The sequence below is a fragment of the Mustelus asterias genome, chromosome 16 (genome assembly GCF_964213995.1).
Source record: "Mustelus asterias chromosome 16, sMusAst1.hap1.1, whole genome shotgun sequence".
Taxonomy (NCBI): Eukaryota; Metazoa; Chordata; class Chondrichthyes; order Carcharhiniformes; family Triakidae; genus Mustelus; species Mustelus asterias.
Window position 1 is genome coordinate 79841595 of NC_135816.1, and position 23719 is coordinate 79865313.

At 48.3% G+C, this 23719-nt stretch overlaps 1 protein-coding gene across 3 annotated transcripts in view; it reads right to left on the minus strand.

Moving 5' to 3' along the window:
• Positions 1 to 23719, minus strand: part of LOC144505266 (uncharacterized) — a 72906-nt gene that overhangs the window by 13942 nt on the left and 35245 nt on the right. The window contains exon 1 of one of the 3 annotated variants that reach the window (XM_078231315.1): positions 1863 to 2895. The exons of 1 other annotated variant lie outside the window; for it this stretch is intronic. The gene's annotated coding sequence lies outside the window, so the exon portion shown is untranslated. Of the gene's footprint in view, positions 1 to 1862; positions 2896 to 23719 lie in introns of those variants that run through there. One more of the 3 variants, XM_078231316.1, reaches the window with a different exon arrangement.

Below are 23719 nucleotides of genomic sequence, written 5' to 3' on the forward strand. Positions count from 1 at the left end.
AAAGCTTCCGCCTCGCAATTCACCACCCAGAGACTATCACATCGGTGGGTCGAGTTAGTGGAGAGCATCTGGGTCACACGACACATCTGCTAATGTACATCGGGTGCAGGGAACGTCCAAGGCCTCTGGCACATGGCAGCCTGCTGGCGGCGAGGTCTCAGCTGGCATCCTCAGAACCCATGAGCAATTCCCTCCCTCCACCTGCCCTAGGGGCTCTGCATGGGGGTTTAGTGTTATTTGTCATTTATATTAATGATTTGGATGAGAATATAGGAGGCATGGTTAGTAAGTTTGCAGATGACACCAAGATTGGTGGTATAGTGGACAGTGAAGAAGGTTATCTCTGATTGCAATGGGATCTTGATCAATTGGGCCAGTGGGCTGACGAATGCCAGATGGAGTTTAAGTTAGACAAATGTGAGGTGATGCATTTTGGTAGATTGAACCAGGGCCGGACTTACTCAGTTAATGGTCGGGCATTGGGGAGAGTTACAGAACAAAGAGATCCAGGGGTACAGGTTCATAGCTCCTTGAAAGTGGAGTCACAGGTGGACAGAGTGGTGAAGAAGGCATTCGGCATGCCTGATTTCATTGGTCAGAACATTGAATACAGGAGTTGGGACGTCTTGTTGAAGTTGTACAAGACATTGGTAAGGCCACACATGGAATACTGTGTACAGTTCTGGTCACCCTATTATAGAAAGGATATTATTAAACTAGAAAGAGTGCAGAAAAGATTTACTAGGATGCTACCGGGACTTGATGGTTTGAGTTATAAGGAGAGGCTGGATAGACTGGGACTTTTTCCTCTGGAGCGTAGAAGGCTGAGGGGTGATCTTATCGAGGTCTATAAAATAATGAGGGGCACAGATCAGCTAGATAGTCAATATCTTTTCCCAAAGTGTCAGACCTCTGCACAGGCGTCATCAGCCAAAGGTAGGGGAGTCTAAAACTAGAGGGCATAGGTTTAAGGTGAGAGCGGAGAGATACAAAAGTGTCCAGAGGGGCAATTGTTTCACACAGAGGGTGGTGAGCGTCTGGAACGAGCTGCCAGAGGTAGTAGTAGAGGCGGGTACAATTTTGTCTTTTAAAAAGGGCGGCACGGTAGCACAGTGGTTAGCACTGCTGCTTCACAGCTCCAGGGTCCCGGGTTCGATTCCCAGCTCGGGTCACTGTCTGTGTGGAGTTTGCACATTCTCCTCGTGTCTGCGTGGGTTTCCTCCGGGTGCTCCGGTTTCCTCCCACAGTCCAAAGATGTGCGGGTTAGGTTGATTGGCCAGGTTAAAAAAAAAAATTGCCCCTTAGAGTCCTGAGATGTGTAGGTTAGTGGGATTAGCAGGTAAATATGTGGGGGTAGGGCCTGGGTGGGATTGTGGTCGGTGCATACTCGATGGGCCGAATGGCCTCCTTCTGCACTGTAGGGTTTCTATGATTCTTCTTCTTCTTTCTATGAAAAAGCATTTAGACAGTTACATGGGTATGATGGGTATAGGGGGATATGGACCAAATGCAGGCAATTGGGACTAGCTTAGGGGTTTAAAAAAAGGGTGGCATGGACAAGTTGGGCCAAAGGGCCTGTTTCCATGCTGTAAACCTCTATGACTCTATAGTGCTTCCTCACCCACCACCCAGATGTGGGCCCAGGTGCCAGCATGCACGCGGAGTTCAGATAGGAATCAGGCTAGTGGACAGCAGGGCATCATCACAATGGCCCCTAACTAGTCGTCATCACCTTCCTGCCTGCCACAGAAAACTCGCTAACACACTGCTCCCAGGCCCACCACTCTGGTGTTACAATATTGCAGGGGAATGTAGGACTGCATGAGGGGAGAAAAATGGAACCCATGTGCGGCAACACAGACCTCAAGTGACCAAAGCATGTGGAGATCAGGGCCTCCCTCACGTGCCTGACCCTTGCTGTCGCCAGCACCTGGGTGGTGTTGCTCATTGTCATTGTCCACTTCCTCCTCCTCTTCCTGGAGGCCTCTTCCCCAGCGATGCCCGGCTGATCGGCCTCCACATCTTCCTCCTCCAACGGTGTCCTTGCTGCTGTGCCAGGTTGTGTAGGGCACAGCACAGCACCACAATGCAGGACGGTATCAAGGGGCTATATTGGAGGGCCCAGTCAGTGGTCCAGGCACCACATTTTGACGAGCCCTATGCAGCGCTCCACTACAGAATGAGTGGCAACGTGGGACTAATTATATCAGGCCTCCACCTCAGTGTCAGGCCTACGCAACAGGCATCGTCAGCCAAGTCCGAAGCGGGTACCCCATGTCCCCATGGACCATCTCTGCAGCCTGGGTTCCTCCTCAAAGACCTCCGAGACATCGGGGCTCCCCGATATAAAACTCATGTATGCTGCCGGGGTGTCTGGCGCAGACGTGCATGATGTTCAGCTGATGGTCACACACCAACTGCACATTTATTGAATGGAAGTCCTTTCTGTTCATGAATCTTCCTGGATTCTTCATTGGGGCCTTGAGGGCGACAAGGGAACAATCTATAACCTCCTGCACATTTGGCATCCCCGCGATGGCCATGAATCCTGCTGCCCAGGCTTCCAGCTGGGCCTAGTTCAGGTCAAATTTAATATACTGGTCTGCCAGGGCATACAGGGCATCCGTGACCACCTTCACACACTTGTGGACGGATGTTTGGGAAATGCCACAAAGGTCTCCACTGGCAGTCTGGAAGGACCTGGTGGCGTAAAACTTTATAAAGCTGCCGTCACTCTCATAGCCACCAGGAGTGGGTGTCCCTCCATGCTAGGTCCTGCAATAAATGACACAGGTGTCGCACTGTCTCCTTTTGGAGCTGTCAGCGGTACATGTCCGACAGTTGTTCAAAGGACACTCACGTGGAACTGCCGGTGTCTCTGTTCCCTCCCTCTCCTAAAGGAAAGGTATAGCTCAGGTTTAGATACAGAATAAAGTTCCCACCGCACTGTCCCATCATACACTCCCAGAGCACAGGTGAAGATAGAGTAAAGCATATCAAATACTACCAGGTACAGCATTGGGTGAGATGCAGAGTAAAGCTCCCTCTATACTGTTATCATCAAACACTCACATGACATGCACAGCATGGGGCTAGATACAAAGTAATGCTCCCTCTACACTGTCCCCATCAAAACCTCCCAAGAGGAGCACAGCACAGGGTCAGACACAGAGTAAAGCTCCCTCTACACTAGTCCCATCAAACACTCACAGGACAGGTACAGCACGGGGTTAGATACAGAGTAAAGCACCTTCTAGACTGTCCCCATCAAACACTCCCAGGGCAGGCGCAGCACGGGCTAGTTGCATTGCAAAACTCCCTCTACACTGTACCCATCAAACCATGTGGAGATGCCGGCGTTGGACTGGGGTAAACACAGTAAGAGTTTAAACAACACCTGGTTAAAGTGCAACAGGTTTATTTGGTAGCAAATACCATTAGCTTTCGGAGCGCTGCTCCTTCGTCAGATGGAGTGGATATCTGCTCTCAAACAGGGCGCAGAGACACAAAATCAAGTTACAGAATACTGATTAGAATGCGAATCCCTACAACCAACCAGGTCTTAAAGATACAGACAGGGTGAGTGGAGGGAGCATTAAGCACAGGTTAAAGAGATGTGTATTGTCTCCAGACAGGACAGCCAGTGAGATTCTGCAAGTCCAGGAGGCAAGCTGTGGGGGTTACTGATAGTGTGACATGAACCCAAGATCCCGGTTTAGGCCGTCCTCATGTGTGCGGAACTTGGCTATCAGTTTCTGCTCAGCGACTCAGCGCTGTCGTGTGTCGTGATGGCCGCCTTGGAGAACGCTTACCCGAAGATCAGAGGCTGAATGCCCGTGGAATGCCAGTGGTCATGGGCATTCAGCCTCTGATCTTCGGGTAAGCGTTCTCCAAGGCGGCCTTCACGACACACGACAGCGCTGAGTCGCTGAGCAGAAACTGATAGCCAAGTTCCGCACACATGAGGACGGCCTAAACCGGGATCTTGGGTTTATGTCACACTATCTGTAACCCCCACAGCTTGTCTCCTGGACTTGCAGAATCTCACTGGCTGTCCTGTCTGGAGACAATACACATCTCTTTAACCTGTGCTTAATGCTCCCTCCACTCACACTGTCTGTATCTTTAAGACCTGGTTGGTTGTAGAGATTCGCATTCTAATCAGTATTCTGTAACTTGATTTTGTGTCTCTGTGCCCTGTTTGAGAGCAGATTTCCAATCCATCTGACAAAGGAGCAGCGCTTCGAAAGCTAATGGTATTTGCTATCAAATAAACCTGTTGGTGTTGTTAAAACTCTTCCCATCAAACCATACCAGGACAGCTACAGAATGAAGTTAGATGCAGAGTAAAACACCCTCTACACTATCTCCAACAAATGCTGCCCGGGACAGCACTGGGATAGATACAGACTAAAGTATTTACTGTTGAGAAAGGCATGGATGTTAGGGAACTTGGGGAAATAAATAGTGATGTCTTGAGGAGTGTACATGTTACAGAGGAGGTGGTGCCAGAAGTCTTAAAGTGCATCAAGGTAAATAAATCCCCAAGACCTGATGAAGTGTATCGCAGGATGTTGTAGGAGGCTAGGGAGGAAATTGCAGGTCCCCTCGCAGAATTATTTGAATCATTGACAGCCACAAGTGAGGTGCCTGAAGATTGGAGGCTGGCAAATGTTGTGCCATTGTTTAAGGGCTTCAGGGAAAAACCTGGGAACCATAGGCTGGTGAGCCTAAAGTCTGTAGTGGGTAAGTTGTTCGAAGGTATTTTGAAAGACAGGATGTAGAGGCATTTATACACGGACTGATATGGGACAGTCAGCAGAACTTTGAGAGTGGAAAATCATGTCTCACGAATTTGACTGGGTTTTTTGAAGGGGTAACCAAGGTGGCAGATGAAAGCAGTGTAGTCGACGTTGTCCACATGGATTTTAGCTACATGCTAGGTTATTGCATAAGATTAAATCTCACGGGATCCAGGGTTAGGTAGCCAAATGGATACAAAATTGGTTTGATGACGGAAGACAGAGGGTGGTTGTAGAGGGATGTTTTTCAAACTGGAGGCCTGTGGTGTGCCTCCAGGATCGATGCTGGGGCTACTGTTATTTGTCATTTATATTAATGATCTGGATGAGAATTTAGGATGTATGGTTAGTAGGTTTGCAGATGACACCAAGATTGGTGGCATAGTGGACAGCGAAGGAGGTTATCTAGGATTGCAAAGGGATCTTGATCAATTGAGCCAGTGGGCTGATGAATGGCAGATGGAGTTTAATTTAGATAAATGCGAGGTGATTACTCAGTTAATGGTAGGGCGCTGGGGAGAATTATAGAACAAAGAGATCGAGGGATACAGGTTCATAGCTCCTTGAAAATGGAGTCACATGGTGGTGAAGATGACATTCGGCATGCTTGGTTTCATTGGTCAGAACATTTAATACAGGAGTTGAGACGTCTTGTAGAAATTGTACAAGACATTGGTATGGCCACACTTAGAATACCGTGTATAGTTCTTGTCACCCTCTTATAGAAAGGATATTATTAAATTAGAAAGAGTGCAAAAAAGATTTACGAGGATGCTACCGGGACTTGATGGTTTGAATTATAAGGAGAGGCTGGATAGACTAGGACTTTTTCCCTTGGAACATAGGAGGCTAAAGGGTGATCTTATAGAGATCTAGAAAATAATGAGGGCACAGGTAACATATTTTCCCAAAGGTAGGGGTGTCCATAACTAGAGGACATAGGTTTAAGGTGAGAGGGGAGAGATACAAAAAGGTCCAGAGGGGCAATTATTTCCACACAGAGGGTGGTGAGTGTCTGGAACGAGCTGCCAGAGGTAGTAGTAGAGGTGGGCACAATTTTGTCTTTTAAAAAGCATTTAGACAATTACATGATTAAGATTGTCATAGAGGGATATGGGCTAAATGTGGGTAATTGGGACTAGCTCAATGGTAAACACTGGGCAGCATGGACAAGTTGGGCCGAAGGGCCTTTTTCCATGCTGTAAGCCTCTGACACTATCTTTTTAGAGAATATAATGACTGACAAATCCCCAGGGCCTGACGGAATCTATCCAAGGCGGGAATCTATCTCAGGGAGAAGAGAGATGAAATCGCTGGGCCTCTGACGCAAATCTTTGTCTCGTCACTGGACACAGGTGAGGTCCCAGAGGATTGGAGGATAGCTAATGTGGTCCCGTTATTTAAGGGTAGGAAGGATAACCTGGGTAATTGTAGGCCGGTGAGCTTGACGTCCGTGGTAGGGAAGTTGTTGGAGAGGATTCTTAGAGATAGGATGCATGTGCATTTAGAAAGGAATAAACTCATTAACGATAGTCAGCATGGTTTTGTGAGAGGGAGGTCATGCCTCACTAACCTGGTGGAGTTTTTTGAAGTAGTGACTAGAATGGTTGACGAGGGAAGGGCCGTGGATGTTGTCTATATGGACTTTAGTAAAGCGTTTAACAAAGTCCCTCATGGTAGGTTGGTGCAAAAGGTTGGATTTCATGGGATAAAGGGGGAGGTGGCTAGATGGGTGGAGAACTGGCTTGGTCACAGAAGACAGAGGGTGGTAGTGGAAGGGTCTTTTTCCGGCAGGAGGCCTGTGACTAGTGGTGTTCCGCAGGGCTCTGTATTGGGACCTCTGCTGTTTGTGATTTATATAAACGATCTGGAAGAAGGTGTAACTGGGATGATCAGTAAGTTTGCGGACTACACTAAATTGGCTGGACTTGCAGATAGTGAGGAACATTGTCAGAGGCTACAGATGGATATAGACAGGCTGGAAATTTGGGCAAAGAAATGGCAGATGGAGTTCAATCCAGATAAATGCGAAGTATGCATTTTGGTAGAGCTAATGTAGGGAGGAGCTATACGATAAATGGCAGAACCATAAAGGGTGTAGATACGCAGAGGGACCTGGGTGTGCAAGTCCACAGATCCTTGAAGGTGACGTCACAGGTGGAGAAGGTGGTGAAGAAGGCATATGGCATGCTTGCCTTTATAGGACGGGGCAAAGAGTATAAAAGTTGGGGTCTGATGTTGCAGATGTATAGAACGTTGGTTCGGCTGCATTTGGAATACTGCGTCCAGTTCTGGTCGCCACACTACCAGGAGGACGTGGAGGCTTTAGAGAGAGTACAGAGGAGGTTTACCAGGATGTTGCCTGGTATGGAGGGGCTTAGTTAGGAGGAGAGATTGGGTAAACTGGGGTTGTTCTCACTGGAAAGACGGAGGATGAGGGGAGACCTAATAGAGGTGTATAAAATTATGAAAGGCATAGATAGGGTGACCTTTTTCCCAGGTCGGTGGTGACGTTCACGAGGGGTCATAGGTTCAAGGTGAGGGGGGAGGTTTAACACGGATATCAGAAGGGCGTATTTTACACTGAGGGTGGTGGGGGCCTGGAATGCGCTGCCAGGCATGGTGGTGGAGGCGGACACACTGGGAACGTTTAAGACTTATCTAGATCGCCATATGAACGGAGTGGGAATGGAAGGATACAAAAGAATGGTCTAGTTTGGACCAGGGAGCGGTGCGGGCTTGGAGGGCCGAAGGGCCTGTTCCTGTGCTGTATTGTTCTTTGTTCTACTGTCGCTATATAACACTCAGAACTGGTACAGCACAGGGTCAGGCATAGAACAACGCTCCCTTGACACTGTACCCATCAAATGCTATCAAGTATAGCATGAGGTGAGATACAGAGTAATGCTCCCTCTACACTGTCCCCATCATAATCTCCCACTACACTGTCCCCATCAAATACTCAGGATAGATACAGCACGGGGTTAGATACAGAGTAAATCTCCCACTAAACTGTCCCCAAACACTCCCAGGACAGGTACAGCACGGGGTTAGATACAGAGTAAAGCTCCTTCTGTACTGACCCCATTAAACACTCATAGGCGGCACAGTGGTAAGCACTGCTGCATCACAGCGTCAGGGACCCGGGTTTGATTTCTCGCTTGGGTCACTTTCTGTGCGGAGTCTGCATGTACTCCCCGTGTCTGAACGGGTTTCCTCTGGGTTCTCTGGTTCCTCCCACAGTCCGAAAGATGTGCTGTTAGGTGAATTGGTCATGCAAAATTCACCCACAGTGTACACGAACAGGCATAGGAAGGTTTGGCGACTAGGGGATGCTAACAGTAACTTCATTGCAGTGTTAATGTAAGTCTACTTGTGACACTAATAAATAAACTTTGAAAACTTTAGACAGGGACAGCACAGGGTTAGATATAGAGTGATGCTTCCTCTACACTGTCCCCATCAAATACTCACAGGAGGGGTAAAGCATGGGGATAGGTACAAAGCAAAGCCCTCCCATAACTGACCCCATCAAACACTCCCAGGACAGGTACAGCACGGGGTTAGATATAGAGTAAAGGTCCCTCTACACTATCCCCACCAAACAATTCCAGGACAGGTACAGCATGGGGTTAGATAAAGTAGATCTCTCTACACCAAACACTCACAGAACAGGTACAGCATGGGGTTTGTTTCAGAGTAAACCTCCCATGACACTGTTCCCATCAAACACTCCCAGGACAGGGACAGCACGGGGTTAGATACAGAGTAAACTCCCTCTGCATTGGAAGGATACAAAAGATTGAAACCATGGACGGCATGGTAGCACAGTGGTTAGCACTGCTGCTTCACAGCTCCAGGGTCCCGGGTTCGATTCCCGGCTCGGGTCACTGTCTGTGTGGAGTTTGCACATTCTACTCGTGTCTGTGTGGGTTTCCTCCGGGTGCTCCGGTTTCCTCCCACAGTCCAAAGATGTGCGGGTTAGGTTGATTGGCCAGGTTAAAAATTGCCCCTTAGAGTCCTGAGATGCGTAGGTTGGTGGGATTAGCGGGTAAATATGTGGGGGTAGGGCCTGGGTGGGATTGTGGTCGGTACAGACTCGATGGGCCGAATGGCCTCCTTCTGCACTGTAGGGTTTCTATGATTCTATGCATTGTCCCCATCAAACACTCCCAGGACAGGTACAGCACGGGGTTAGATACAGAGTAAAGATCCCTCTCCACTGACCCCATCAAACTCTCCCAGGACAGGAACAGCACGGGGTTAGATACAGAGTAAATCTCCCTCTACACTGTCCCCATCAAACACTCCCAGGACAGGTACAGCATGGGGTTAGATACAGAGTAAAGCTCCCTCTACACTGTCCCCAACCAACTCTCCCAGTACAGGAACAGCACGGGGTTAGATACAGAGTAAATCTCCCTCTACACTGTCCCCATCAAACACTCCCAGGACAGGGACAGCACCAGGTTAGATACAGAGTAAATCTCCCTCTACACTGTCCCCATCGAACACTCCCAGGACAGGTACAGCATGGGGTTAGACACAGAGTAAAACTCCCTCTACACTGTCCCCATCAAACACTTCCAGGACAGGAACAGCACGGGGTTAGATACAGAGTAAAGCTCCCTCTACACTGTCCCCATCAAACACTCCCAGGACAGGTACAGCACAGGGTTAGATACAGAGTAAAGCTCCCTCTACACTGTCCCCATCAATCACTCCCAGGACAGGAACAGCACGGGGTTAGATACAGAGTAAATCTCCCTCTACACTGTCCCCATCAAACACTCCCAGGACAGGAACAGCACGGGGTTAGATACAGAGTAAAGCTCCCTCTACACTGTCCCCATCAAACACTCCCAGGACAGGTACAGCACGGGGTTAGATACAGAGTAAAGATCCCTCTACACTGTCCCCATCAAACATTCCCAGGACAGGAACAGCACGGGGTTAGATACAGAGTAAATCTCCCTCTACACTGTCCCCATCAAACACTCCCAGGACAGGTCCAGCACGGGGTTAGATACAGAGTAAATGTCCCTCTACACTGTCCCCAAACAACTCTCCCAGGACAGGAACAGCACGGGGTTAGGTACAGGGTAAATCTCCCTCTACACTGTCCCCCTCAAACACTCCCAGGACAGGGACAGCACCAGGTTAGATACAGAGTAAATCTCCCTCTACACTGTCCCCATCGAACACTCCCAGGACAGGTACAGCATGGGGTTAGACACAGAGTAAAGCTCCCTCTACACTGTCCCCATCAAACACTCCCAGGACAGGAACAGCACGGGGTTAGATACAGAGTAAATCTCCCTCTACACTGTCCCCATCAAACACTCCCAGGACAAAAACAGCACGGGGTTAGATACAGAGTAAAGCTCCCTCTACACTGTCCCCATCAAACACTCCCAGGACAGGTACAGCATGGGGTTAGATACAGAGTAAAGCTCCCTCTACACTGTCCCCATCAAACACTCCCAGGACAGGTACAGCACGGGGTTAGATACAGAGTAAATCTCCCTCTACACTGTCCCCATCAAACACTCCCAGGACAGGTACAGCATGGGGTTAGATACAGAGTAAAGCTCCCTCTACACTGTCCCCATCAAACACTCCCAGGACAGGTACAGCACAGGGTTAGATACAGAGTAAAGCTCCCTCTACACTGTCCCAATCAAACACGCCCAGGACAGGTACAGCACGGGGTTAGATAAAGAGTAAAGCTCCCTCTACACTGTCCCCATCAAACACTCCCAGGACAGGTACAGCACGGGGTTAGATACAGAGTAAAGCTCCCTCTACACTGTCCCCATCAAACACTCCCAGGACAGGTACAGCACGGGGTGAGATACAGAGTAAAGATCCCTCTACACTGTCCCCATCAAACACTCCCAGGACAGGCACAGCACGGGGTTAGATACAGAGTTACGCTCCCTCTCCACTGTCCCCATCAAACTCTCCCAGGACAGGAACAGCACGGGGTTAGATACAGAGTAAAGATCCCTCTACACTGTCCCCATCAAACAGTCCCAGGACAGGTACAGCATGGGGTTAGATACAGAGTAAAGCTCCCTCTACACTGTCCCCAACCAACTCTCCCAGGACAGGAACAGCACGGGGTTAGATACAGAGTAAATCTCCCTCTACACTGTCCCCATCAAACACTTCCAGGACAGGAAAAGCACGGGGTTAGATACAGAGTAAAGCTCCCTCTACACTGTCCTCATCAAACACTCCCAGGACAGGTACAGCACGGGGTTAGATACAGAGTAAAGCTCCCTCTACACTGTCCCCATCAAACACTCCCAGGACAGGTACAGCACGGGGTTAGATACAGAGTAAAGATCCCTCTACACTGTCCCCATCAAACACTCCCAGGACAGGTACAGCACGGGGTTAGATACAGAGTAAAGCTCCCTCTACACTGTTCCCATCAAACACTCCCAGGACAGGCACAGCACGGGGTTAGATACAGAGTAAATCTCCCTCTACACTGTCCCCATCAAACACTCCCAGGACAGGGACAGCACCGGGTTAGATACAGAGTAAATCTCCCTCTACACTGTCCCCATCAAACACTCCCAGGACAGGTCCAGCATGGGGTTAGACACAGAGTAAATCTCCCTCTACACTGTCCCCATCAAACACTCCCAGGACAGGTACAGCACGGGGTTAGATACAGAGTAAATCTCCCTCTACACTGTCCCCATCAAACACCCCCAGGACAGGTACAGCACGGGGTTAGATACAGAGTAAATCTCCCTCTACACTGTCCCCATCAAAAACTCCCAGGACAGGTACAGCACGGGGTTAGATACAGAGTAAATCTCCCTCTACACTGTCCCCATCAAACACCCCCAGGACAGGGACAGCACGGGGTTAGATACAGAGTAAAGCTCCCTCTACACTGTCCCCATCAAACACTCCCAGGACAGGGACAGCACGGGGTTAGATACAGAGTAAAGCTCCCTCTACACTGTCCCCATCAAAACCTTACAGATGGGCATTTTGGTCAGCATGGACCAGTTTGGGCCGAAGGGTGTGTCTCTGTGCTGTGGATTCTATGATTCTACAACAGGTACTGCACAGGATTAGGTAGAGATTAAAGCTCCCGTTACACCGTCACAAACAAATACTGCAGGACTTGTACAGCATCGGGTCAGATACAGTGTAAAACCCCCTGTAAATTGGCCCATCAAATACTCAGGACACGTACAAGGTTAGATACAGAGTAAAATCCCTCCATACTGTCATTTCAAACATTCGCAGCACAGAGAGAGATAGAGAGTAAAGCTCACACTACACAGTCCCCATCAATCACTCCCGGGATAGGTAGAAAGTAAAGCTTCCTCTCAACTCTCCCCAGGACAGGCACAACACGAGGTCAGATACAGATTGAATCTCTCTCTATACTTTCCGCATCAAACTCATGACAGCTACAACACAGAGTTAGATACAGAGATAAAGCTCCCCCATACACTGTCCCCATCAAATACTCACAGGACAGGTACAGTGGAGGGTTAGATAAGGAATAAAGCTCCCTCTACACTGTTCCCATCAAACATTCAATACAGGAACAGTATGGGGTTAGGTACAGAGTAAAACGTCCTCCACAATGAGCCCATCAAGTACTACCAGGGCAGCATGGAGTTGGATACAAAGTAAAGTGCTCACTGCACAATCCATATCAAACATTCACAGGATAGGTGGAGCACGGGATTAAAACTCCCTCTATACAGTCCCAAACAAATACTCACAGGTCATGTATAGCACAGGGTTAGATACAGAGTAAAGCTCCCCCTACACTGTCCCCATCAAACTCTCCCAGGACAGGAACAGCACGGGGTTAGATACAGAGTAAATCTCCCTCTACACTGTCCCCATCAAACACTCCCAGGACAAAAACAGCACGGGGTTAGATACAGAGTAAAGCTCCCTCTACACTGTCCCCATCAAACACTCCCAGGACAGGTACAGCATGGGGTTAGATACAGAGTAAAGCTCCCTCTACACTGTCCCCATCAAACACTCCCAGGACAGGTACAGCACGGGGTTAGATACAGAGTAAATCTCCCTCTACACTGTCCCCATCAAACACTCCCAGGACAGGTACAGCATGGGGTTAGATACAGAGTAAAGCTCCCTCTACACTGTCCCCATCAAACACTCCCAGGACAGGTACAGCACAGGGTTAGATACAGAGTAAAGCTCCCTCTACACTGTCCCAATCAAACACGCCCAGGACAGGTACAGCACGGGGTTAGATAAAGAGTAAAGCTCCCTCTACACTGTCCCCATCAAACACTCCCAGGACAGGTACAGCACGGGGTTAGATACAGAGTAAAGCTCCCTCTACACTGTCCCCATCAAACACTCCCAGGACAGGTACAGCACGGGGTGAGATACAGAGTAAAGATCCCTCTACACTGTCCCCATCAAACACTTCCAGGACAGGCACAGCACGGGGTTAGATACAGAGTTACGCTCCCTCTCCACTGTCCCCATCAAACTCTCCCAGGACAGGAACAGCACGGGGTTAGATACAGAGTAAAGATCCCTCTACACTGTCCCCATCAAACAGTCCCAGGACAGGTACAGCATGGGGTTAGATACAGAGTAAAGCTCCCTCTACACTGTCCCCAACCAACTCTCCCAGGACAGGAACAGCACGGGGTTAGATACAGAGTAAATCTCCCTCTACACTGTCCCCATCAAACACTTCCAGGACAGGAAAAGCACGGGGTTAGATACAGAGTAAAGCTCCCTCTACACTGTCCTCATCAAACACTCCCAGGACAGGTACAGCACGGGGTTAGATACAGAGTAAAGCTCCCTCTACACTGTCCCCATCAAACACTCCCAGGACAGGTACAGCACGGGGTTAGATACAGAGTAAAGATCCCTCTACACTGTCCCCATCAAACACTCCCAGGACAGGTACAGCACGGGGTTAGATACAGAGTAAAGCTCCCTCTACACTGTTCCCATCAAACACTCCCAGGACAGGCACAGCACGGGGTTAGATACAGAGTAAATCTCCCTCTACACTGTCCCCATCAAACACTCCCAGGACAGGGACAGCACCGGGTTAGATACAGAGTAAATCTCCCTCTACACTGTCCCCATCAAACACTCCCAGGACAGGTCCAGCATGGGGTTAGACACAGAGTAAATCTCCCTCTACACTGTCCCCATCAAACACTCCCAGGACAGGTACAGCACGGGGTTAGATACAGAGTAAATCTCCCTCTACACTGTCCCCATCAAACACCCCCAGGACAGGTACAGCACGGGGTTAGATACAGAGTAAATCTCCCTCTACACTGTCCCCATCAAAAACTCCCAGGACAGGTACAGCACGGGGTTAGATACAGAGTAAATCTCCCTCTACACTGTCCCCATCAAACACCCCCAGGACAGGGACAGCACGGGGTTAGATACAGAGTAAAGCTCCCTCTACACTGTCCCCATCAAACACTCCCAGGACAGGGACAGCACGGGGTTAGATACAGAGTAAAGCTCCCTCTACACTGTCCCCATCAAAACCTTACAGATGGGCATTTTGGTCAGCATGGACCAGTTTGGGCCGAAGGGTGTGTCTCTGTGCTGTGGATTCTATGATTCTACAACAGGTACTGCACAGGATTAGGTAGAGATTAAAGCTCCCGTTACACCGTCACAAACAAATACTGCAGGACTTGTACAGCATCGGGTCAGATACAGTGTAAAACCCCCTGTAAATTGGCCCATCAAATACTCAGGACACGTACAAGGTTAGATACAGAGTAAAATCCCTCCATACTGTCATTTCAAACATTCGCAGCACAGAGAGAGATAGAGAGTAAAGCTCACACTACACAGTCCCCATCAATCACTCCCGGGATAGGTAGAAAGTAAAGCTTCCTCTCAACTCTCCCCAGGACAGGCACAACACGAGGTCAGATACAGATTGAATCTCTCTCTATACTTTCCGCATCAAACTCATGACAGCTACAACACAGAGTTAGATACAGAGATAAAGCTCCCCCATACACTGTCCCCATCAAATACTCACAGGACAGGTACAGTGGAGGGTTAGATAAGGAATAAAGCTCCCTCTACACTGTTCCCATCAAACATTCAATACAGGAACAGTATGGGGTTAGGTACAGAGTAAAACTTCCTCCACAATGAGCCCATCAAGTACTACCAGGGCAGCATGGAGTTGGATACAAAGTAAAGTGCTCACTGCACAATCCATATCAAACATTCACAGGATAGGTGGAGCACGGGATTAAAACTCCCTCTATACAGTCCCAAACAAATACTCACAGGTCATGTATAGCACAGGGTTAGATACAGAGTAAAGCTCCCCCTACACTGTCCCCATCAAACTCTCCCAGGACAGGTACAGCACGGGGTTAGATACAGAGTAAAGCTCCCTCTACACTGTCCCCATCAAACACTCCCAGGACAGGTACAGCACGGGGTTAGATATAGAGTAAAGCTCCCTCTACACTGTCCCCATCAAACACTCCCAGGACAGGTACAGCACGGGGTTAGATACAGAGTAAAGCTCCCTCTACACTGTCCCAATCAAACACGCCCAGGACAGGTACAGCACGGGGTTAGATAAAGAGTAAATCTCCCTCTACACTGTCCCCATCAAACACTCCCAGGACAGGTACAGCACGGGGTTAGATACAGAGTAAAGATCCCTCTACACTGTCCCCATCAAACAGTCCCAGGACAGGTACAGCACGGGGTTAGATACAGAGTAAAGCTCCCTCTACACTGTCCCAATCAAACACGCCCAGGACAGGTACAGCACGGGGTTAGATACAGAGTAAATCTCCCTCTACACTGTCCCCATCAAACACTCCCAGGACAGGTACAGCACGGGGTTAGATACAGAGTAAAGCTCCCTCTACACTGTCCCAATCAAACACGCCCAGGACAGGTACAGCACGGGGTTAGATACAGAGTAAATCTCCCTCGACACTGTCCCCATCAAACACTCCCAGGACAGGTACAGCACGGGGTTAGATACAGAGTAAAGATCCCACTACACTGTCCCCATCAAACAGTCCCAGGACAGGCACAGCACGGGGTTAGATACAGAGTAAAGCTCCCTCTACACTGTCCCCATCAAACACTCCCAGGACAGGTACAGCACGGGGTTAGATACAGAGTAAAGCTCCCTCGACACTGTCCCCATCAAACACTCCCAGGACAGGTACAGCACGGGGTTAGATACAGAGTAAAGATCCCTCTACACTGTCCCCATCAAACAGTCCCAGGACAGGTACAGCACGGGGTTAGAACATAGAACATAGAACATTACAGCGCAGAACAGGCCCTTCGGCCCACGATGTTGCACCGACCAGTTAAAAAAAAAACTGTGACCCTCCAACCTAAACCAATTTCTTTTCGTCCATGAACCTATCTACGGATCTCTTAAACGCCCCCAAACTAGGCGCATTTACTACTGATGCTGGCAGGGCATTCCAATCCCTCACCACCCTCTGGGTAAAGAACCTACCCCTGACATCGGTTCTATAACTACCCCCCCTCAATTTAAAGCCATGCCCCCTCGTGCTGGATTTCTCCATCAGAGGAAAAAGGCTATCACTATCCACCCTATCTAAACCTCTAATCATCTTATATGTTTCAATAAGATCCCCTCTTAGCCGCCGCCTTTCCAGCGAAAACAATCCCAAATCCCTCAGCCTCTCCTCATAGGATCTCCCCTCCATACCAGGCAACATCCTGGTAAACCTCCTCTGCACCCTCTCCAAAGCCTCCACATCCTTCCTGTAATGTGGGGACCAGAACTGCACACAGTACTCCAAGTGCGGCCGCACCAGAGTTGTGTACAGTTGCAACATAACGCTACGACTCCTAAATTCAATCCCCCTACCAATAAACGCCAAGACACCATATGCCTTCTTAACAACCTTATCTACTTGATTCCCAACTTTCAGGGATCTATGCACACATACACCTAGATCCCTCTGCTCCTCCACACTATTCAAAGTCCTCCCGTTAGCCCTATACTCAACACATCTGTTATTCCTACCAAAGTGAATTACCTCACACTTCTCCGCATTAAACTCCATCCGCCACCTCTCGGCCCAACTTTGCAACCTGTCTAAGTCTTCCTGCAAACTACGACACCCTTCCTCACTGTCTACCACACCACCGACTTTGGTGTCATCAGCAAATTTGCTAATCCACCCAACTATACCCTCATCCAGATCATTAATAAATATTACAAACAGCAGTGGCCCCAAAACAGATCCCTGAGGTACACCACTTGTAACCGCACTCCATGATGAATATTTACTATCAACCACCACCCTCTGTTTCCTATCCGCTAGCCAATTCCTGATCCAATTTCCTAGATCACCCCCAATCCCATACATCTGCATTTTCTGCAGAAGCCTACCATGGTGAACCTTATCAAACGCCTTACTAAAATCCATATATACCACGTCCACTGCCTTGCCCCCATCCACCTCCTTGGTCACTTTCTCAAAAAACTCAATAAGGTTAGTAAGGCACGACCTACCTGCCACAAAACCATGCTGACTATCACCTATCAATTCATTACTCTCCAAATAACTATAAATCCTATCCCTTATAATTTTTTCCAACATCTTGCCGACAACAGAAGTGAGACTCACCGGTCTATAATTCCCGGGGAAGTCTCTGTTCCCCTTCTTAAACAATGGGACAACATTCGCTAACCTCCAATCTTCTGGTACTATACCAGAGGCCAACGACGACCTGAAGATCAGAGCCAGAGGCTCTGCAATCACTTCTCTTGCCTCCCAGAGAATCCTTGGATAAATCCCATCCGGACCAGGGGATTTATCTATTTTCAGACCCTCCAGAATATCCTGCACATCCTCCTTATCAACTGTAATACTGTCTATTCTACTCCCTTGCAACCCAGTGTCCTCCTCAGCTATATTCATGTCCCCTTGCGTGAACACCGAAGAGAAATATTGGTTCAATGCTTCACCAATCTCCTCCGGTTCCACACATAACTTCCCTCTGCCATCTATAACTGGCCCTAAACTTGCCCTAACCAACCTTCTGTTCTTGACATACCTATAGAACGCCTTAGGATTTAGGTTAGATACAGAGTAAATTTAGGTTAGATACAGAGTAAATCTCCCTCTACACTGTCCCCATCAAACACTCCCGGGATAGGTAGAAAGTAAAGCTTCCTCTCAACTCTCCCCAGGACAGGCACAACACGAGGTCAGAGACAGATTGAATCTCTCTCTATACTTTCCGCATCAAACTCATGACAGCTACAACACAGAGTTCGATACAGAGATAAAGCTCCCCCATACACTGTCCCCATCAAATACTCACAGGACAGGTACAGTGCAGGGTTAGATAAGGAATAAAGCTCCCTCTACACTGTTCCCATCAAACATTCAATACAGGAACAGTATGGGGTTAGGTACAGAGTAAAACTTCCTCCACAATGAGCCCATCAAGTACTACCAGGGCAGCATGGAGTTGGATACAAAGTAAAGTGCTCACTGCACAATCCATATCAAACATTCACAGGATAGGTGGAGCACGGGATTAAAACTCCCTCTATACAGTCCCAAACAAATACTCACAGGTCATGTATAGCACAGGGTTAGATACAGAGTAAAGCTCCCCCTACACTGTCCCCATCAAACACTCCCAGGACAGGTACAGCACGGGGTTAGATACAGAGTAAATCTCCCTCTACACTGTCCCCATCGAACACTCCCAGGACAGGTACAGCATGGGGTTAGATACAGAGTAAAGCTCCCTCTGCACTGTCCCCAACCAACTCTCCCAGGACAGGGACAGCACCGGGTTCGATAGAGAGTAAAACTCCCTCTACACTGTCCCCATCAAACACTCCCAGGACAGGTCCAGCATGGGGTTAGACACAGAGTAAAACTCCCTCTACACTGTCCCCATCAAACACTTCCAGGACAGGAAAAGCACGGGGTTAGATACAGAGTAAATCTCCCTCTACACTGTCCCCATCAAACACTCCCAGGACAGGTACAGCATGGGGTTAGATACAGAGTAAAGCTCCCTCTGCACTGTCCCCAACCAACTCTCCCAGGACAGGAACAGCACGGGGTTAGATACAGAGTAAATCTCCCTCTACACTGTCCCCATCAAACACTCCCAGGACAGGGACAGCACCAGGTTAGATACAGAGTAAATCTCCCCTACACTGTCCCCATCGAACACTCCCAGGACAGGTACAGCATGGGGTTAGACACAGAGTAAAACTCCCTCTGCACTGTCCCCATCAAACACTTCCAGGACAGGAACAGCACGGGGTTAGATACAGAGTAAAGCTCCCTCTACACTGTCCCCATCAAACACTCCCAGGACAGGTACAGCACGGGGTTAGATACAGAGTAAAGCTCCCTCTACACTGTCCCCATCAATCACTCCCAGGACAGGAACAGCACGGGGTTAGATACAGAGTAAAGCTCCCTCTACACTGTCCCCATCAAACACTCCCAGGACAGGTGCAGCACGGGGTTAGATACAGAGATAAAGCTCCCCCATACACTGTCCCCATCAAATACTCACAGGACAGGTACAGTGCAGGGTTAGATAAGGAATAAAGCTCCCTCTACACTGTTCCCATCAAACATTCAATACAGGAACAGTATGGGGTTAGGTACAGAGTAAAACTTCCTCCACAATGAGCCCATCAAGTACTACCAGGGCAGCATGGAGTTGGATACAAAGTAAAGTGCTCACTGCACAATCCATATCAAACATTCACAGGATAGGTGGAGCACGGGATTAAAACTCCCTCTATACAGTCCCAAACAAATACTCACAGGTCATGTATAGCACAGGGTTAGATATAGAGTAAAGCTCCCCCTACACTGTCCCCATCAAACACTCCCAGGACAGGTACAGCACGGGGTTAGATACAGAGTAAAGCTCCCTCTACACTGTCCCCATCAAACACTCCCAGGACAGGCACAGCACGGGGTTCGATACAGAGTAAATCTCCCTCTACACTGTCCCCATCAAACACTCCCAGGACAGGGACAGCACCGGGTTAGATACAGAGTAAATCTCCCTCTACACTGTCCCCATCAAACACTCCCAGGACAGGTATAGCACGGGGTTAGATACAGAGTAAATCTCCCTCTACACTGTCCCCATCAAGCACTCCCAGGACAGGGACAGCACGGGGTTAGATACAGAGTAAAGCTCCCTCTACACTGTCCCCATCAAAACCTTACAGATGGGCATTTTGGTCAGCATGGACCAGTTTGGGCCGAAGGGTCTGTCTCTGTGCTGTGGATTCTATGATTCTACAACAGGTACTGCACAGGATTAGGTAGAGATTAAAGCTCCCGTTACACCGTCACAAACAAATACTGCAGGACTTGTACAGCATCGGGTCAGATACAGTGTAAAACTCCCTGTAAATTGGCCCATCAAATACTCAGGACAAGTACAAGGTTAGATACAGAGTAAAATCCCTCCATACTGTCATTTCAAACATTCGCAGCACAGAGAGAGATAGAGAGTAAAGCTCACACTACACAGTCCCCATCAATCACTCCCGGGATAGGTAGAAAGTAAAGCTTCCTCTCAACTCTCCCCAGGACAGGCACAACACGAGGTCAGATACAGATTGAATCTCTTTCTATACTTTCCTCATCAAACTCATGACAGCTACAACACAGAGTTAGATACAGAGATAAAGCTCCCCCATACACTGTCCCCATCAAATACTCACAGGACAGGTACAGTGGAGGGTTAGATAAGGAATAAAGCTCCCTCTACACTGTTCCCATCAAACATTCAATACAGGAACAGTATGGGGTTAGGTACAGAGTAAAACTTCCTCCACAATGAGCCCATCAAGTACTACCAGGGCAGCATGGAGTTGGATACAAAGTAAAGTGCTCACTGCACAATCCATATCAAACATTCACAGGATAGGTGGAGCACGGGATTAAAACTCCCTCTATACAGTCCCAAACAAATACTCACAGGTCATGTATAGCACAGGGTTAGATATAGAGTAAAGCTCCTTCTACACTGTCCCCATCAAACACTCCCAGGACAGGTACAGCACGGGGTTAGATACAGAGTAAAGCTCCCTCTACACTGTCCCCATCAAACACTCCCAGGACAGGTACAGCACGGGGTTAGATACAGAGTAAAGCTCCTTCTACACTGTCACCATTAAACCCTCCCAGGACAGGTACAGCATTGAGTTAGATATAAAGTAAAGTTCCCTCTACACTGTCCCCATCAAACACTCCCAGGACAGGTACAGCACGGGGTTCGATACAGAGTAAAGCTCCCTCTACACTGTCCCCATCAAACACTCCCAGGACAGGTACAGCATGGGGTTAGATACAGAGTAAAGCTCCCTCTACACTGTCCCCATCAAACACGAGGTTGGACTTTAACCCGGTGTTGTGAGACCTTTTACTGTGTTTACCCCAGTCCAACACCGGCATCTCCACATCATGCCCATCAAACACTCCCAGGACAGGTACAGCTCCCTCTATCTTGCTCTGTAGACAGTGGATGCTGGGTGAAGTGACATTTTTAAGACTGTGATCCACAATTGATTACTGGGTTAATTTATCAAGGATACATGTTGCATGATGAGTTGTCAAGATCAGGAATGACCTGCTCATTCTCCAGTAACCACGCTATTGACAAGCCCCCTGCTGGCCAGAGGCGTCATGCTGGGACCAGAGTTCCAGGAAGTCACATAAGTAGGGAAGTATTTTAAAGTAAATAGTGGGGGCAAGAGATCAAATTTGGGAAGATGTGGTATATCAAAGAGCAGAGACAAGGCAAAAGAGAAAGGCATTAATATGCAAAATAATAAATAGACAATGACAGGGAAGGGACAATGAGTCCAAAGCTAAGAGTAAATTACTATATTTTTAAGGCTCGGGGTTACAAAAACAATGAAAGAACAACACTAAAGGGATATGGATTTCCTAAGTGTATACTGTTTTAGTTTAGGCAGGCATCATGATCAGTGCAGCCTTGGAGGGCCAAAGGGCCTGTTCCTGTGCTGCACTGTCCTTTGTTCTTAAAGTGGTTAGCACTGCTACCTCACAGCGCCGGGGTCCAGAGTCCCATTCTCATCTTGGGTGACTGTCTGTGTGGAAATGGACGTCCTCTACATCCGTGTGGGTTGCATTGAGCTGCTCCAGTTTCCTTCCACAGTCCAAAGACGTGCAGGTTTGGTGGATTAGCAATGGTAAATTTGTGGGGTTATGGGGATAGGATGGTCTGTGGGGGATGGTTTTTGGAGAGTTGGCCTCTCCGAATGGGAGCATGAATATTGAAGGGTATGTGACATGTAGGAAAGATGGGAAGTTAAGAAAAGGTGGGGGGGTGCTCTGTTAATTAATGATGGTATTAGCATAATAGAGAGATTTGACTCAACTTCAGGAAACCATGATATAAAAGTGGCTTGGATAGAGATGAGCATGAAGGCAAGAAGTCACTTTGGGAGCCTGTACACCACTCGCACAACAGTGATCAACTGGTAGGACGGGCTATCAAAGAAGAAATAACTGGAGCTCATCAGAAAGGTACAGTGATTATCACAGGAGATTTTAATCTACATATAAACTGGAAAAATCAGATGGGCAAAGGGAGCGCAGATGAAGAATATTCATAGAATATGAGTGGCACAGTGGTTAGCACTGCTGCCTCACAACGCCAGGGACCCGGGTTCAATTCCTGCCTGTATGGAGTCTGCACATTCTCCCTGTCTCTGCGTGGGTTTTCTCCGGGTGCTCCGGTTTCCTCCCACAGATCAAAGATGTGCGGATTAGGTTGATTGGCCATGATAAATTGACCCTTAGTGTCAGGGGGATTAGCAGACTAAATAAGTGAGGTTATGGGGATAGGGCATGGGTGTGAATGTAGTTGGTGCAGCCTCGATGGGCCGAATGGCCTCCTTCTGCACTGTAGGGATTCTATGATCCTATGAATATTTTCGGTTTAGAACTGGAATTTGAGGCAACCAGAGAGCAGGCTATACTAAACCTGGTATTGGGCAAAGAGATAGGTTGAATTAATGACCTCATAGGTACCAGTGATCATAAAATGTTGAATTGTACATTCAGTTTGAGGGAAAGAAGATGGAGTCTAAATTTAATATTTTAAACTTGAATAAGGGCATGAAAGCAAAGCTAGCCAAAGAGAATTGACAAATTATGTTAAAAAGGATAGATCAATACAGATACAGTGACAAAGAACAAAGAAAATTACAGCACAGGAACAAGCCCTTCAGCCCTCCAAACCTGCACCGACCATGCTGCCCATGTGAACTAAAGACCCCTATCCTTCTAGGGACCATATCCCTCTATTCTCATCTTATTCATGTCTTTGTCCAGATGCCTCTTAAAAGTCACTATCATATCTGCTTCCACTACCTCCCCTGAGTTCCACCCTGTGTTAAAAAAAATCTGCCTCATGCATCTCTTCTTTAAACCTTGCCCCTGGCACCTTAAACCTATGTCCCCTAGTAATTGACTCTTCCACCCTGGGAGAAAGCTTCTGACTATCCACTCTGTCCATGCCTCTCATAATCCTGTAGACTTCTATCAGGTCTCCCCTCAACCTCCGTCACTCCAGTGAGAACAAACCAAGTTTCTCCAACCTCTCCCCATAGCTAATTCTCTCCATACCAGGCAATATCCTGGTAAATCTTTTCTGTACCCTCTCCAAAACCTCCACATCCTTCTGGTAGTGTGGCGACCAGAATTGAACACTATATTCCAAGTGCGACCTCACTAAGGTTCTATAAAGCTGCACCATGATTTGCCAATTTTTAAACTCAATGCCCCGGCCGATGAAGGCAAGCATGCCGTATGCCTTCTTGACTACCTTCACCTGCGTTG